Genomic DNA, 6,697 nt, shown 5'->3' with positions numbered 1-6,697 from the left:
ATTCCAGACGAGAAGTATATTTTTCCCAGACCCCATGGAAGCCTTATAACTGGGATATATCCAAAATTCCTATGGGAAAGCTTGCATTTCTGGCGATATTCTTATTTTTTGAAGGAGCAGCTTGTGGTGCACAGGTAGGGTCCCCAGGTGGGGGGGGTATGAAGAGCCAGGCAGAGCCGGAGATGACACTGCCTTCCCTTCTCTGGATACTGACAGGATTATCCATCAGATAGTGCTAACATCTCACTGCTCTGGTTTGCTAGAGTGAAAGGTAGGCAGTGGTGTGGCAGGAACATCAGAGCTGGAGTTTACGTCCCCAAACATAATATAGGCAGTTAATTCACATGGAGTTCAAAATGCAATAATTAGATGACTGAGTACCATAGAACCATAATTGGGGTCTCATGTTTACTATTTGCATTTCTTAGCCATCTTTATCTTTTTATACCATTGAAGAGTAAGAGAAAGAAAAATAAAAACAATTTCTTCTCTCTCTCTCTTTCTTTTTTTTTTTTTTTTAAATTTTCTATTTATAACCAAGCAGATATTTTGTCTGCTTTTTAAGGGAGGGTCCCCATATAAAAATTATTTGGGCAGATGTTCTGTCTTTCTCTGCACCCAGATTTTTTTCCCTTACCCACAATTTTTTCATTCAGTTAATGCAGTAGGGATGATACAATGCAAGGCCCTAGTAAGAAAAGGTGAAAATAAACTACACTGGTGCCTGTGCTCACTGTTTTCACTCATCTAATTCTGTTTTGATATGCAAATCAAAGATGGGTTCAAGCAAGTGTCCTGGAAATGTTTTAGTTCCCTTGAAGTTTGATCATGGCTGACAGGAATTTGAGAAGTTCTGACATTTCCATACTGGGAGATGTCTGGAGGCCAGTCAAAGTTATTCTAGGTAAACTAATGGACATTTGGCAGACTATATGCACATGGAGCAGGGACCACCCTCACCAACACTTGCTGGGATGCACCTCATAATTTTCAAGGCAGAAATTCCTTGAATGCCTTTCAATGCCTTCAGAATGGAATAAAGGAGAAGGGACCAGAGGAGTGGTCCTGTGGGGATCCACAGGAGGGACTAGTTGGCTCCAGTCTGAAGCAGTAAGTGAAAGCAGGAGTTACTCGCACATTGTCCCCAGACAAACTTCTCTATGCTGCTGTGAGTCCCTGAGCCTGCTGGCTATTGTTGCCAGTGTTTCTGTGGGAGAGAGTTCTCTATTCATACTCTGATTTATGTCCTTCTTTAGGACATGAACCCGTTCCAAACCAATCTTCCATACAGTGCACAAGCCACTACTTCAAATGCCTTTCAAGAGATAAGAAGCAAGTGTCAGATGCCAACACTCAGCTCTTCCTTCTTTACAGTCCAAAGACTCCAAAGATTTTACGAGTGAACACTAGCAAATGCAGTCTGGGAAGGGATGTACTGAGCTAAAGAATATTTCAGAGAGGAACGAAACTACTATACTGAAGATGCTTCCCTTACCTTCTTACATCAGACACCAGCTTTTAGAAGTTATAACTGTGGGTCCAAAGCTATGGGCTGGATCCCCAGCTATGATGAGTCTGAGTATTTGGATCGAATCAATAAAGGTACATCCATAGAAACCAGCTGAATATCTGGCCCACCATTTAATGCATCAGTGAAATCAACTGAAGTGACAAATAAAATTATAGAGACACCTCACTAAACAACATCTCAATGATGAGAATTTTCAACAACAGAGCTCATCCCTCACCATTGCAAACTGCTGTTCTGTATTTTCCCTTTAAGCTGCTCTGCACTGAGATGACTTCAGCTTTTTTTTTACACAGAATCAATAAATTCCTTGAACCAACACTGCTAATGAAACAACCTTGTTTTATGATACATCATAAGTATTTCCAAAATTAATCAGGCCATAAGGTTTGAGAGAGTTACATAGTTACAAAAGTTTGGGCAAATCTGCCAGGCCTAAATGTATTATTTTTGAGTAATCATCCTCATGCATCATAACAGCAGCAGCAAGAGCAGTGACTGAAGAAAAGAGGAAAACTATTTAACCTTCCTATGAGTAGTAAGAACTGTGAGTGAACTAATTTGTGGTGCTTTCCTACTGAGGAGCAGAAAGTCACTAAAAAATATCTTGTAAGGAAGAATGAAAGCTACCTCCTTTCAGGAGAAAACTGAAGTTTGGAGGTTTGCAATTCAGGAGAATTTACAGTTTGCAAAGATCTTGGGGTAGATAACTGAGTCTCAGAAATTTATGCCAACAGTTTTAGAGGAAGACTGGGGGTTGGGTTAGACAACCTTTAAAGGACCCTTCCAACTCAAACCATTCTATGATTCTATGAATCTACGATTACTGCTATCACAGAAGGGGGTTGACAGCCAGCTGCCAACATAGTTTTCCCACAAAGAAATCAGAGAGACAATTTAAAAGGTATATACTGTTCAGAAAGGTATATTTATTTACTAATTTTGGCACATAGTTCTGCTTTTGCCTGCTTTGCCTCCTCCTAAATTCTTTGTTTCAAAGTGAAAACAGATGAGACACTGAGTTTCATCTAATTTTCTGAGATTTTGAGTGGAGCTGAGAAGCTGTTTGCTAGTGATTGCTACAGTGAGCTCTTGATGGTAGCACAGAAGCTTGGTAGAATGGCTATAAACGAACTCCATATCTCTTTATCCCTTGCATAAACTTTGCCTACCAGCAAGTGTACCTAAATAAAAGAATCACAGACCTACTGACAATGGGATGTACCTCTGGAGATCACCTAGTCCGAACTCCTACTGCCCAGGAACACATTGAATCATGTTTCAAATATCCCCGAGGACAGAGACTCCACTGACCTCTCTGGGAAATCTGTGCCTGTGTTCAATCTCTTTTACAGTAAAACCATTTCTGTCCTATCTTTAAATGGATTTTATTTTTTTCTTTATACTGCAATTTGTGTTCATTGCCTCTTGCCCACCACGGGACAGCCCAGAAGAGAGTCTGGTTCTCACCTCCCTGGACCTGCTGGCAACACTCCTCCTCCCGCAGCCCAGGACATCATTGTCATCTGTTGCTGCAAGTGCACGTTGCTGACTCATGTTCATCTTGTCAAAGCATGATCCCCAAGTCCTTTCCTACAAAGCTGCTGTTCATTTGACCAGCCCACAGCCTGAACTGGTGCATGGGACCATTCTCCCTCAGGTGCAGGACTTTGTAATTCCCTTTGTTAAACTTAATCAGAATCTTGTCAGCCCATTTCTCCAGCCTAAGGTCCCTCTGGACATTAGTACAATCACTTGGTGTATCAGTCACTCCTCACAGCTTTGTAACATCCACAAACTTGTGAAGGATCATCCTGCCCCATCATCCAGCTGTTGAAGAGTATGGATCCAGTATCAACCCCTGAGGTACACGACTCGTGCCTGCCTCCAGGTGGGCTTTGTGCCCCTGACCAAAACACTTCGAGCTCAGTAGTCAGTTTTCAATTCACTGCACTGTCCACTGCCCTGGTCTGTTTGCTGAGGAAATTCCACCACGTTCCACAAATTATGCCACCATCAACAGGACTCAGTCCCAGGCTCCTCTTGAAGAAGGTGAGTCGCCAACCTGCTGAGTAAATCAGGGGCTTATTTATCCAATACACAGAGCAGCTTGAGCTGGGAGCCTCTGAAGAGACATCCTAAACAAAAATATCCCTGGGCAATTATACCCTTGCAATCTAAATTACTCACCCTCCCACAGGTCTGACCAGGAGTTATATTAGGGTCTAGGGTCTTCCTTTTCTTCACTGGGTCCCTTCACTGTCTCTAGTCAGGTTGTTCCTTCTCTTATCCCCAAAGTTGCAGCATCAGCTGATGGTTGCATCAACCTTTCCTGATTCCTTATCTTCCAACTCAAACTGGCTCTGGGGCTTTTTTTGATTTAATTAAAGCTTAACTAAAGCTGTTAACTTCCACCCAGATATGCTGAGCTTTTACCTAGTTAAGAGCCTAAGACTGCAGCAAATTTAGCTACTAAAGCTAAGCACGTTATGCTAAGCAAGTTCTACATAAGTAGTATACCAAATTGCACAACACTCTTCCTGAGGATATTATGGGAGTTAGTGTAGACATCACCCCGTTGAACATCTTCATGTGGGAAAATTTTATGATATTAAAAAGACTGAGGGCCATTGCAGCACCCGAGATGTCTCTTGCACTTTTTTCCATGAAACATTATTTTTGTGAATTTGAGTCTTTTGTGGTGAATTGTTTGGCTTGGTTAGGTGCATTCAAATGTTTTATGACCTGTGGAATGTGGGTATTTGTGATGCAATCATTCTGTGAGTGCAGCCTTCACAGAATGTATCTGCATCCAGTTCAGGGAGCTGGTACTACCAGATGTATGTTAACCTCTTCCAGGAGCAGTGTTACTTAGATAATAATTCTGGGAAATTTGGAAGGTATGTTGGTACGCCAAGCTGATGAGTACTCTGTTTCTACAATAAGATGTGGAAATGTCTTCCATAAAATAGATTTACAATGTTTTTCCAGGAAAATCCGACATAAATATTTGGTTAAGAAATTTTATTCCCGGAATAAAGATTTCAAAAGCTAAAATGAAAATATTGTCACTTCCATAATGATGAGAAAAGTCACTTGTGCCAGCAGCCACTGCACTCCCCTGCAATCCAGTCTAGCATTCTCATCTTCTAATTACTCCTTAGTATTTGCAACAAGCTATTTATTTGGAATGCCACACAGGTATTACAGAGAGTAGGAAATCAAATTACAAAATAACAACAACAAAAAAAGACGTAATTAACAAGCAGCTGCTCCTGAAGCAACATTGGAATTAGGTATGTATTTCAGCATAAACACCTTAGTGATTAGGTTACTGCCCTGGATTATACCTCACTGTCTTTTGGGCAGGGGGACAAAAGGAGCCAGCCAGATATTTATTTCTGTTTATATGGAGCAGCTATTCAACAGAAATGAAAAATAGAACAATTGTGTCTGTATAGCTTCATCCCAAAAATCGCATGTTTGTTCTGCTAGGCTTTCTAAAGCAATAAAACCTAAAAGCAAAATGCCATTTGCAATAAAAACAGTATGAGAAATTCCATCTTTTTTTGCCCAGCTTTTGACAGGAAAAATATATTTCTTGTCGGAATCAATGTTTTTTAAATCCCTGACTTACCTTCTTACCTCCCTGCCCCAAACAGAATGCTGCCATATGCTGAATTTACAGCCTCTCTGCCCAAAAGCACTCTATGACTATTATTATGTCCATAAAAAACATGTCCCTCTAAAAAAAAAATCAACAAAGGTGGAGATTTAAAACCAAACAAAAATAACCAGGAAAATCAGGTGATCACACTGTCCCCGTAAATCAAATCTGGCAAAGGAGCAAGAACCTAAAATCTGTAGAAATAAGTGGCTGTAAAAAGTAAGGACAGCCTCTCAGGATCCCACTGGAAGAACAGCTGTGAGTTCCTACAAGACCTTAGAGAGCCAACACACTGGGGACACAACTCTAAAAGAAGCCTCAAATTTTGCACTCAACACCAGAGAACCCCACTCTGAAATAGAGGTATAGGAAATCACATTTCCTTAGTTCTGTTGTTCATGAAGGAACATGAGTTGTTGTTTGGTTTATTTTTCAGAGATATTAAAGTTGCAGGTTGGCAGGAAAGAGGTGGATTTGACAGGCAAGGGAGAAGGCTCTACAAGAAGGAGTCCAGAGGAGCCCTGAAAGGATGGAGCAACTGAAACAAAACACCAAATCACGGCAGCCTGTAGGCAGAGGGAACACTCCCTGCATGACTGCTGCACAAATGGAAAAGATGTTCAGTGAGGAAAAGAATACAAGTTTGTGAATTGTACTGATTTTTCTAGAAGATAGCAGTTAAAATGATGTTTGACAGAGAGTCTGTCACAAAGAGAAGCTATTGCAAGCTTCCCACTAAGCACAACTCTGTCTAATACAAAAGAAATTGTTATGTGCAAGGAAAACTACAGTGTCCCACTGTTTGTACTACGCGGGAAGCAAACACAGAAGCAGTTCTGTTTTCCATATTCTTGCATAACCTTAATAAAGCTGGCTGCATCTTAAAAGTTAAAGTAGCTATCAGTGAAGTACTTTTCCCAGTTTAGCCAGTCAGAAAATTATAGTATGTATCTGATAGAGAAAAATGTGCTTTCTTCACCCTCTTCATCTTTTATCAAACTATTGTGTCCACATTCCTTTAGTTCCCAAACTCTGACAATAGTTCTAATGAAATCCCCCAGTCATAAAATCACAGAATGGTTTGGGTTGAAAAGGACCTTTGAAAATCACCTAGTCCAACATCCCTGCCATGGGCAGGGATATATTTCACTCAATCAAGTTGCTCAAAGCTCCATGAGCAAAGTAGGTGCAGATCCCTCAGGAAAGAGGCATGACATGGAGTGAGAGAAAGCTTTGGCTTTATTGCAAGAGTAGTATTACCACTGTGGCAGTCCTAGGAACCTATGCTAGATAAAATGGTGTCCCAACTCTTCTTGGGGTACGAAAAATGTTTTATTACAAACAGAGATGGGTAATAAAACTTGGAAAATAATTCATATATCATACTTATGGAATGCTTTGGTTTGCTCATTAGCAGACTTGCTGATCTAATGCAGATGCTGTTGTCTAAATTCCAAGATCTGCAGCTGGCTGTCACACTGGCACCCATGCACCCCCCAGAT

General features: G+C 40.9%; 1 long non-coding RNA gene across 1 annotated transcript; it reads left to right on the top strand.

Moving 5' to 3' along the window:
- Positions 1 to 4,332: 4,332 nt before the first annotated feature.
- LOC116787184 lies at positions 4,333 to 5,980 on the top strand. Its single transcript, XR_004357206.1, has 2 exons — positions 4,333 to 4,428; positions 5,632 to 5,980. It is a non-coding gene; the product is annotated as an uncharacterized LOC116787184 (long non-coding RNA).
- The last annotated feature ends 717 nt before the right edge of the window (positions 5,981 to 6,697 follow it).

This window comes from Chiroxiphia lanceolata, chromosome 5 (genome assembly GCF_009829145.1).
Source record: "Chiroxiphia lanceolata isolate bChiLan1 chromosome 5, bChiLan1.pri, whole genome shotgun sequence".
Classification (NCBI taxonomy): domain Eukaryota; kingdom Metazoa; phylum Chordata; class Aves; order Passeriformes; family Pipridae; genus Chiroxiphia; species Chiroxiphia lanceolata.
Note: the sequence above shows the minus strand (reverse complement) of the source record. Positions and strands in the feature narration are given on the sequence as shown.